Source organism: Pelodiscus sinensis, chromosome 14, assembly GCF_052426305.1.
Source record: "Pelodiscus sinensis isolate ZL-2025 chromosome 14, ASM5242630v1, whole genome shotgun sequence".
Taxonomy (NCBI): Eukaryota; Metazoa; Chordata; order Testudines; family Trionychidae; genus Pelodiscus; species Pelodiscus sinensis.
In genome coordinates, this window is record NC_143065.1 from 39,297,464 (window position 1) to 39,308,817 (window position 11,354).

Genomic DNA, 11,354 nt, shown 5'->3' on the forward strand with positions numbered 1-11,354 from the left:
ACTGTCAAGTCGCAGAATAGCTATTTCGGGATACCGGAAGTATCCCGAAATAGCGCCGCTGTGTAGACCTGGATTTAATTCCTGTTCTGCTGAGTGAAATTGAACATCACTTTTCTTGTCTCCTCCCATCTCCTTAGAAGTCAAGCACTTCAGAGCAGGGCTTGTGTCTCATCTCTGTCCAGCACAATGGACGCTTTCGTTTGGCTGGACCCCCAGGCGCATCTGTAATGCATCATCATCATATACTGGCAATTTGGGCATGATCATACAGGGGATGTTTAATGTAATTTCTCCCTCGGTCTTCCTGGCTTTCCTTTCCCTTGCATGCATCTCTCTGTTCAGGCCTTCTCGGAGTGATGGCTTTGAACCAAAGTTCTGCTTGTCTGGCCTGTGCAGGTCCGTATGACAAGAACTGCACTTACATTTTCCCTTCCCCATATGCGATTCATAGAAAACCTATTCAGCTGCTTGATAGAAACCTTTTGGGAACACAAGGGGTCATGCACAGCAAACACGAGCACACAAAGAACAGCTACTGTATCTGACTCCAAGCAATGCAGCCCCCTCCGCCGACTGAGCCAGTACGGAGAGGAGAACAAAGGAAGAGACATAATTTCATAGCGACTTAAAATTCACTGAGCGCCTGCTCAGAAAGGACGGACTGCAGATCCTCCAGCAGACAAACCAGCTGCCAAATGCTCCTGACCGGCAAAAGTTTATTTTAAACCCAAATATTCCCCCATGCGCTGCGGTGCATTCAGGGAGCAGCGTGATGGAATCTGCAGATGCCGGAGGGGGAGAAGGCAGCACAGCCTGCAGAAAGACAAACCTTCTGCTCCCCAGCTGGAACATGGCACATTTTAATACAGATCAATGCTGCTGACTCAATGGAAACAAAAACTAATAGGCCAGCCGGTGGACCACCCTGTCTTGGGCTTTATCCCATGAGGAAAAGCAACTGTACTGCAAGCTAAATGCAAGTAAGAGACACTGCGGGGGAGGAGGGGCGCTATCTCAGTGTTGAGCCATGCCTTGGCCTCACTGCTAAAGCTACTGGAGACCTGTCAAGATGGAGGAGTCAGAAGGCAATAGCTGAAGTCACTTTAGACTCCATATCACAGTTTACGTCCCCGCTGCTTTAGATATATTCTCCCAACAGGCAACGTGTTTTGAAACACACTTTGGGTGTGTCTACACAGCAAAGTTATTTCGGAACAATGGCTGTTATTTCAAAATAACTATGCGAGTGTCTACACAGCAATTCCGTTATTTCGAAATAATTTTGAAATAATGGACGGCTTATTCTGACTTCGGTAAACCTCATTCTATGAGGAATAATGCCTATTCTAAAATAGAAGACAGGACTGAGCAGCACTTTAAAGACTAACAAGATGGTGCTGGGGACTGCCTGTATGTGTTCACTTTTTTTTTATTGTATCCTTTGGTATATATGGTCATGCCAATTTTCTTCCACTATTTGATCTGAGGAAGTGGGTCTGGCCCACAAAAGCTCATCACCTAATAAACCATCTTGTTAGTCTTTAAAGTGCTGCATAGTCCTGTCTTTTGTTTCAGCAAGACCAGACTAACACGGCTACATCTCTACTACTATTCTAAAATAGCTATTTCGAAATAAGGCATGTGTAGACTCTCCACTTCTGCTATTCTAAGTTATTCCTCCTGGGGCTCTAAATCGAGATAGCACATCTACATTAGGGAAGCCTGCCTTGGACTAATTTTGAGACTTCCCTGCAGTGCAGACGTGCTATTTCGAAAAAAGATATTTCAGAATAACGATTCCAGAATAGTTTATTCCAAAATAACTGTGCAGTGCAGACGTACCCTTTCTGACCTACACCAATAGAACGATCCTTTGGCTCCTCCATGGTGGATGGCAAATAGCATTTTCCTCATTGTACAGAGGAGACATGAAGTACGGAAAGGTGATGTCACTTGTCTAATGTCACACAGGAACTCAGAGGGCAGGAGCAGCGTTCCCTCTTAGGTGCATGGCAGCACGGCCTCAGAGCTGCTTAATCAGCCCCACCCAGGGGCTCAGGGCTCCGCGTATGGAGCTGCCTGGCTGGGGGAGGGGCACTTCTCTCGTAGCGACAGCACCAGCTCCCTGCTGAGGTCAGAGCAGCGAGTCTCTGCCAGCCGGTGGGGACTCCCAGCTGCTCCCCCCTCAGCAGGGAGCTGCTCCTGCAGCTGAGAGAAGTGTGTCCCTGGCTGGGCAGGGCTGATAAAGCAGCTGTAGGGCCGTGCTACCGCGCAGCTGAGAGGTAGAAGCCTCGCCATTATCGCAACATAGGGTCACCATATTACGAACACACAAGACTTCTAAAAAGTCATCCCGTGTCAAATGCATGCGACTGGTTAAAGAACAGCGCAGCCTTGAGGCATTACAGCAAGAACCTGGTGCACCACCCTCAGTCACCAGCGTTGTAACAAACCCTCACCCCGCGCACAAAAGAAAACCAAGCGGCAGAAGGAGTTACGGTAGCTTTCAATTGAGCACCCATGCAACTGCTGTTGTAATATTACATCCTGCTCTGGTGTCCACAGCTCAAGAAGGATGTTTTTAGATTGGAGAGGAGTCGGAGAAGAGCCCTGAGAATGGTTCTAGGGTTAGAAAACCTGCCTTATGGGGCTACGGAAAACAGATTGAGCGCTTTGAGTCAAACCAAGAAAGTCGAGGGGAGAATGGCTCACGGGCTATAAGGAACCAATATTTAAGAAGGGTTTCTTCAGTTTAGCTGAGAAAGGTCTCACAGGATCCAATACCTGGCAGCTGAAGCAAGGCTAATTCGGACCAAAAATAAGGGCCGCGTTGTTAACAGTGCAAGTCATTGATGGTCGGAACAATTTATTGTTTATTGAGGGTCATGGTGGATTCTCCTTCACTGACAATCTTAAAATCCAGATGGGATGTTTTTGCTAAAAGCTCTGCTCGAGGAATGACCTTGGTGAGGATCTATGGCCTGAGTAATACTGGAGGCCAGATTAGAGAACCACAGTCGTTCCTTCTGGCGTAGGCATTTCTGAGTTTCCTAACAGGATTCTGTCACTAGCACCTTCTCTCCAGCTTGGCAAAGGATGTCAAATCTGCCACGGGGGAGCCAACAGCCTGTGTAGGCCAATGGGCAAGGCGGGAGGAGACTCCTGGAAGGGGCGGGGCAAGAGCAGCCAGCCCTCAGCACTGCCTGGTTTGCGGGCCCCACCCCCACAGCCATCAGAACTGCACCGAGTAGCACTCCGGTGGCAATTTAAAGGGCCCTGGGCTCCAGCCACTGCCGCTGCCATGGTAGCAGCAGCAGCAGCAGCTGGGATCCCCAAGCCCCTTTGAATTGCTGGGCCTCGGAGCAAGGGCCCTCTTGGCTCCTCCCCTCTTCATCCATTGGTTGTTCTGCAAATCCTCAAAATTCACCCTTTCAGCTTGAACTGCAACTTGGTGTATTGAAGAAGCGGACTCTGACCAATCCCGCACCGTTGAAATCAGCAGGAGTTTCCTCCTACTGACTACCGGGAACAGGATCAGGGCCTGTAAGACCATCACACAGTTAAGATGACATTGTATTATCGGTGCCCTGAAAGTTATGGGAGACGGGACTGACTGTACTGAAGTCAATGGTAAAACTCTTACTGGCTTCCACAGGAACAGGCCTGCTAAAAATAAATAAATTAAAAAAAAAAAAAGGACAATTTTCTGATTTATATTCTGCTACCAAATAGACAAAGGAAATTAATTTTTTAAAGACTAACTTTAAAGGACAGGAAATTCCGATTTTAGGCTGCCAGTCTGTCCTCAGCTCACCCTGCTGTAAGTACACATCGATATTTCAACAAATATGGTCTTGAAGACTGCAATGGAAGCCCTGTGTCCTAGGTAAAAGCAGAGGCAGGGGGAGGGAGGGAGAGGAGGAGGGGGGAAGGCTGTGGGGAACGGGGGAGGAGGGATTAAATCTGAGTATTCACCTCACATCTGAAATTGCATTGATTTCTCATGGTTTAAAGTCGAGCATTCAACTTAATTCTTTGATTTTCAGCACCCAAGTAAGAAGACTTGTTTCTAATCAAGGAGGATTTCTAGTCCTGGGCATGGCTTCACTCCTAATTTCTAACAAAACATCCTGACAATTAAAAATAAGTAAATAAATAAAGAAAACTGGCAGACAACTGATATTTACAACGTGTTAAAGTAAATTTCAGACAGGCTTTTCTAAATCCATTTGCTCCCCTCTCCTTCCCAACACTCATGCCTAGAGGCTGATGTCTTCTGGAAAATAGCCAAGTGCACTTAGAAACCATTCCCCTTGTAAAATTTCACATAGTTTCTGCCTACGATGAACCATTTTCACATTTTATATTTCCTTCGCTTTATTTTGTTTATTTATTTTATTAGTGCTGAGGACATTTACATAATAATCTGATCCGGATTTTTTTTGCTCAGTTTCTGCCATTTTTAACCATTCATATAAAGTCATAATCTACTGCCTCGTGACCTCAAACAAGGAATAGCCTTTGAGTCTGAAGCAGGTGCAGATGAAGGGCTGTTCAGGCCCTGTTTTTAGGATACTGGCTCTTTGGTTACAAAAAACCCCATATGTGTCCTTTGTAATCTTTTGGCCGGATGTTGTCAGGAGCAAAAAGGACCGGGTCCAATTTCTTACAGCTGTTCCTTCTGAAAATGCAAATGCTTCCAGCCTCGACCCAGAAACCTGGAAAATTGTATCTCCCCTGCATCCCCGTCAGCCACTGTGCTAGGCAATACCACCCTCAACCCATAACGAGAGTCCAGGGCTTTAAAACAAAGACCGTCCCCTGGGGGAGGGGGAAAAGGGCGAACAGACTGAAGAAAGCCAGCAATTAACAAGCTCATTTCTATTAGGTAAGAATCCCTCTGCCCCAGGGCATCTTACCAATATTTCCACCTGCCCTTCTGTGCTCACACTCCTAAGTGGCTACTGTGTTCTAGCCACATAACTCCTGTCCAGCCATCCCCGTTCCCACAGTCTGTTGTCCAGGGTTGATGGAGTCCAAAATTTTGATCAGGTCAGTCTCTAGCCCCTAAGGACATCGCTTCCTGAGCTGCTCCAGTGATTGAGCTTGGTTTGCTGGGTAGGGGGCTCCCACTGCTGTCCCACAGGCTCTCTGTGGCTACAGCCCCAAGCCATCTTGGTGCTACCTTTGTACTATCTGCACCTCCTCTCAGCCGGCACCTCCACACCGTCTTCAGCTCCACTCCTCAACACCAACGTCTGTCTTGGTTCCTCTGGGATGAGCCTTGCGCAAAGATTAGGCAATAATACACGGCCACTGACACTCTCTCCACTCTCTCCTTGCTCGTGTTTTGTCCAGGAACCATTATGCTCCTCTGCTATCCCCTGCTCATGGCCTGGGTAACTCCCACACCAACTGTGCCTGGAGGGAAGTTCTCTTGTGCTTTCATTTCCCAAGAAGGACAACACCGTGGAGCATCCCCAAACTGAAAACTAGATGGTGCTTTAAGCCATAGGACTCAAACAGGGACATCACTGCAGTGATGTCCGCCACAATGGCTCTCTGCTCATTCACCCCTCTGGCCAACAGATCCCCCCCCTCCCCCCCCCCCCCCGCAAGCCTGTGGTCCATCTGAAGCTGCCAAGCAGGTCTGGCCTCTTCTCTCTGTGCACCAGCAGGTGTCGATAGTGAGCTCTCTACATTCTAAGGCTGCAGGATTTACAAGCATGTCAGAGATTCTACTCCAGTTTCACTTAGCTGGAACATCCCTAAGGAGAAATGCCCGAGAGAAACCCTGTGAGCGGCCACAGAGGCAGATGAGAGTTGATGGATTTTTCTCAAACGGATCAGCTCACAGGATCAGGACCGTAAACCTCAGCCGTTCTACACGTGGAGGGACATTTCCTCTGACGCAGGTTCTGAGCTGAGCTAGGTCAGAGTAAATCTGGAATCATTCATCTGTCTCCAAAAGAGCTTTCCTGGATGTACACCGTCAGAATGGAAATCAGAATCTGGGCCCGACGAAACATCCCTCCACAGCGAAAAGAGTTAAGGCCCTGTGAAAGTAGAAAGAATTATATTGTAAGAGAAAGTTGAATTATACTGTAATAGTCGAATAAGTTGAAGGAACACTGTCTCTGAATAGGAAAGAGGAAATTATGTTAATGTTGTCTGTAGGTATGCAGATCAGAGTGCTAGCCAGGTATGCCTGGGGTAACAGGAAAAGGAAACATTAGGTGTTAGGCAGAAAGTTATTGAGATAACCAGGGAGATATGGACAGGAGATTGCTGTGTGCTTGATATGGATATGAAGATACTTGACTAGCCTCATACTAATCATGTGAAGTTTTGCCACCTTACATTCTTGTTAATTTGGCTTTCTTTTGACTGTATAAATCAAGGGGTTTGACCCTTGTATGGGGCTCACATTCTCTGGGTGTATTAGCAGAGCGGCTTTGCTAATAAACAGAGCAGTCTGACAAATCTGTGAGTCCTGTCTGACTTTGACAGCCCATAGCCCTGTTCTGTTGGGATGCTGGGATTTGCCTGCAAAGACCAGCTTGCAGGATTAGGTTCAAGGATATTACAGCAAATTATTTCTATGAAGAATTGAAACCATGAGGCATCCAGGAGTCTTTTAGAAAATAATCCACATGGTTTGGTAAGCCGCATTTTACAACCGTTTGTGTGCGGGAAAGATCCTGGTTATCGACATCAACGTGGTCAAGCGATTTTTGGAATGATGCCATATAATTCCCTCCTTTTTAAAGTCGCAGCCTTTGTTAGCCCGTCCATTTCCTTTCCCCCCCACGAACACAATGAATACCATCAGTTTCCCTGTGTTAAGTGAGTGAAGGCTTTTACCCTGCTCCCCAGAGACACAGCTGAAGATCATTAAACCTTGATATACAGCACAGCCGAGCTCAGCTTTACAATACTGCTCCTGGAACTGCAAGCCGTAAAGCAGGGGAGTTCTTTAACAGGAAGTTGGCCACTCTAATCTCAGAGGGTTACCAGAAACACTTCATTTCCAGAGTTGCAAATCTTTTCTTGTCCCAGTATTGTGAGAGAGGTTCTGCTCACAGGGCCGCAGGTGCAATGCTAGGGAGATGCCAAAGAAGTCCGAAGGACTCCAGCCCTGCATTGGGAGCTGGCTGTAACTCATAGTTCTGACCGTTCTTTTCTGCGCTGTTGGCTGACGTGGTTCAGTCATTTGCATTTTGTTTAAACCAGATGAGCTGCAAACAGGTTTAATTTGAAGGAAGGAAGTGGCTGGCAAGCCAGCTGAGAAACGAAAGTTACCAAAACAACAGGCAAATAACTGTGTTCTGCCTTTCTTCCATCAGAGCATTTCTTTTCTATCCAGAGTCCGGATACTGCAAGTGGAGTAACTCTTGTTCTTTCAGCTTTCGTAAACCAGTGTAGATCCTGTTGTTTATTAACTATACAAGTCCTATATCTTATCAGGAACATGAGGCTTGGAATACAGGAAACGTTTCCAAACTTGAGAAAACAGTAATGCTCTCTAACAACATAACTTGGTCAACATTTCCCTGAGCTTTCTGCCTCTTGCTGCATGTCTAGTGAATCATCAAATGGCAGGGATTACATTCAAATGTTTTTAGAAAGGACACAGCGATTCTTTTCATGAACTTTCTCAGATGATTCAGAAGCTTGGCTATCCGACAAATAAAAAAAGGCCACTCGTTATTTCTCTGCTAATACCACGCATTTAAAGCCAGAACCGATCATGGAAGTTTAACAGAACAACTTGACAGAGCTCAGCTGCTAGACGAGATATAAACCATATGTTTTACAGATGAGGATTTACTAGGCGTGCTAATACGGATTCTGAATTGTAGAGAGGGTTTTGATATGTACATCTGTGCACGCTAGCTTCGCTGGCACGGAGCGAGTTTAAGGTAAAGTGTTCGTAGAGCAGCCTTCTGCTCCTAAAATGTATACCCAGGAAAGGGTTCCCAGAAGCCGGCAGGAAAGGACCAAAATGATTTCAGATTTTCTTTGAGATCAAAGAGAAAGGCAGGAGGCTCGGGAAAGGGCAGCTCTCACAGCCCCCTTTTCTCACCTGAGGTATCATGAAGCAGCTAAATCGGGAGTGGGCCAGGTCTGCCCGCCAAGCCATTTGATCTCGCCCTGCTGTTCCCCCGCCCTCAGGCCAATCAAGACTGGGGGCGGGGGAGTATGTGAAGTTATTCACTGTTCAAAGCAGCTGGCGGCTCCCTCCTGTTGCCAGGGGCACACAGCGCCTAGAGGGGGCCACCAGCCATTTTGAACAGAGAATATCTTTGCACGTTCCCACTCCCCCAGGTCCCAATTGGCATGGGAGTGGGGGAGTGCAAGAAGTCCCCTGCCCTGTCAGGGGTTGGTGGCACCTAGAGGGAACTGCCAGCTATTCAAAACGGCCTGCGGTTCCCTCTAGGTGCCACTCATCTCTGGCAGGACGGTAGCAGGGGGCAAGCGACTTCGCAAGCTCCCCTACCCCCAGACTCCAATTGGCTTGGGGATGGAGAGCACACAAAGTCTCCTTCCACTGCCAGGGGCGCACGGCATCTAAAGGGAACCACCCCTTACTTCCCAAGGCCCTGCAACTTCTGGGAGAGCCGGCCCGTGACCACATACCAAAATTCGTAAAGTGGCCCCCCTGCAAAAATTATTGCCCACCGCTGACCTAAATTCCCTCTTTATGAGCTGAGCGACACTGCCAGAGATCAGCTTCTAAGAACAGCCAAGGAAAGGCCTTAGCTATTTAATTGTCTCCATGACTACTCCCGGGAGAATCGTAAGGGCCAGATTTTCATAAACTAGACATTCGAGTGTGCAAAAGGGCCCCCTCGTACACTCAGGCACACAATTAGAGTGACCATCGCATTGTGCCCGGTTCTGCCTCATGAGGGATCTTCCAACCTTAAGATTCTATTTGGGGCACCAGCCTATGAAACTCTGTGGGACTTCATGTGGGAGTATGCAGCTCCTCTTGTTCCCCTTGTGACTACTCACCTGAACGACTGCCCTGCTCAGCTTTACATGCCCGAGGCTCCCAGTCGGGGGCTTGTGGGGAAGGCCATCACTATGGGTAAAGTAAAAGAGAGCTAAGAATAGTCCTGCAGCACCTTAGAGACTAACAAAATATGTAGATGGTATGAGCTTCCGTGGGCACAACCCACTTCTTCAGATGAAGTGGGCTGTGCCCATGAAAGCTCATGAGCTCATTCGTTGTTTTGAAAGTTTTTTTCAATGACAGACTAACATGGCTACCCCTCTGAAACCAGAGAGCTAAGAGTAGCCTGGAAGTAGCTAGACTAGTTCTAGAAATAGTGATAGACAGATGAGTTAATATTTGGCACTTAGGGGATGCCCAAATTACACTGAAGTCAACATGGGCCTTTCCATTGACTTCAGTAGACTTTATGAGAGGCCCTTTGCTCGCATAGACAGGGACGGTGGGTATCATAGGCAAGGGAAGGCTTTGCCTTCCCAAGCTGCCAGTCTGGCCCTGCCCACACTCAGCCCCCCAAATGCCTACTGGAGGCGTACTGGGGGCAGAGTGTGGCTGACCCCAGCGGCCACCCTCCCCAGTGCTCCAGGGCTGAGGCCATGTGACCTCTTCTGTCCCTGGTGGTCCGAAACCAGGAAGGCTGGGGTCATGCTCCCTTTTCCCTCCCTGGTGCTCCGGGGATGGGGAGACTGGGGCCACGCACCGTCCATCCTCCCCGTTGTATTGGATGGGAGGGCGCTGGGGCCATGTGTCTCCCCACCTCCTGTGGTGCTGGGGGCGGGGTCTGGGAAGAAGGGGCGGGGCTAGGGACCTGCCTCTCACAGCCCTACCTTCACCCACCACCCATGAGCATAGACTAGAGTCTGAGGGCTAGCAGGGGTGGAGGTAAGAACTGGAGAGAGGTCATGGCAAGACCCTTGGAAGCATAGCTGGCGAGGGGGTTAATGCAGGGAAGGGAGGAGACACTAAATTACTGTGGAAATTGCCGAGACAGGCACAGATGGCACTGTGATTTTTTCTGCTGTCATAAGATCCTCTGACACAATTATCTGCCACGCAGCTAGTCACAAGTTCAGGCCTCGTGGCCGACCCATCAATGCTTCAGCTTGTTTGCTATTTTTAGGGTAAAAATTAAAAGACTTCTCCTCCTTCGGCTGGAGGCTCGAGTCGGCTGATCACAGAGACAGCCCCGGGACAGAACAGTTAGACAACAGCTCCCTGCTCGCTGCTCTCTAACGGGTTAGCGACCTTTGGCACGTGGCCCATCTGGTTGAGCCGGTGTAGGGCCGCGGGACATTTTGTTTACATTGACTGTCTGCAGGCATGGCCCCCCGCACTCCCAGTGGCCGGGTTCACTGTTCCCGGCCAACGGGAGCTGTGGGAAGTGGATTATTCTGATGGGCCAGGCGCTGAAGGTTGCTGACTCCTGTTTTATAACACAACCATTCCCACAAACTCTGCTTCAGCTGATGTGTCTAGGCACAGGGAACGGCTCGGCAGGAGAAGCCCCAGGGAATAGCTAGCAAGCCCTGAAACAGCACACTCCCACCCTTCCAGGGTCATCTGAGCCCAGGACCCTTCTCGGGCAAATTGCAGAGTTTATAGAACCATAGAACCATAGAGCTGGAAGAGACCTCAGAAGATCATCAAGTCCAGCCCCCTGCCCAAGGCAGGACCAATCCCAACTAAATCAACCAGCCAGGGCTTTGTCAAGCCGAGACTTAAGCACCTCTAGGGATGGAGACTCCACTACTTCCCTAGGGAACCCATTTATTGTTTTAGGTGTTTCAAACAAAACTTTTAACCTAGAATAGGTTTTAGTGCTAAACCAGCAGTTTTCAAACTTTTTTTCTCATGACCCAGTGGAAGACGATTATTGATACCTGTGACCCAACATAATTTGACTGGAGTGTGGGCTCCAGGGTGGGGCTGAGGGGAGCTTGGTCTATAGGAAGGGGCTCCGGCTTTGGGGGAGGGGTCAATGGATGGGGCAGAAGGGGCTTATCTTGCGTGGCTCCCGGTCAGTGGTGCAGCAGGGGTGCTGAGGCAGCTTCCTGCCAGTCTGGCACCACAGACCATGCTGTGCCCAGAACCAGCCGGCAGCAGGTTCCTAGCCAATGGGAGTGCAGAGCTAGTGCTCAGAGCAGGGGCAGTATGGGGAGCCCTGTGCACACACAGGAGCTGGGCCGGTTGCCAGCCACTTCTGGGGCACAGCACAAGCTGCGGTGCCAGGACAAGCATCCCCCACTGGTTACCTGATCCCTCCCCCTGCAGCAACAAGACCTAGTGCCCGACATTCCACCACCCAGTCCTGGGTCGTGACCCGTTGTTTGAAAAA

The 11,354-nt window shown here is 49.0% G+C and overlaps 1 long non-coding RNA gene across 2 annotated transcripts in view; it reads right to left on the minus strand.

Annotated features, from left to right (window-relative positions):
• Positions 1-2,814: 2,814 nt before the first annotated feature.
• Positions 2,815-11,354, minus strand: part of LOC106732434 (uncharacterized) — a 29,912-nt gene continuing 21,372 nt past the window's right edge. Inside the window, exons 5-6 of one of the 2 annotated variants that reach the window (XR_016350677.1) lie at positions 9,019-9,088; positions 2,815-6,056 (exon numbers count right to left, since the gene is read on the minus strand). This is a non-coding gene — a long non-coding RNA (uncharacterized LOC106732434). The remainder of the gene's footprint in view (positions 6,057-9,018; positions 9,089-11,354) is intronic. The other variant, XR_016350676.1, reaches the window with a different exon arrangement.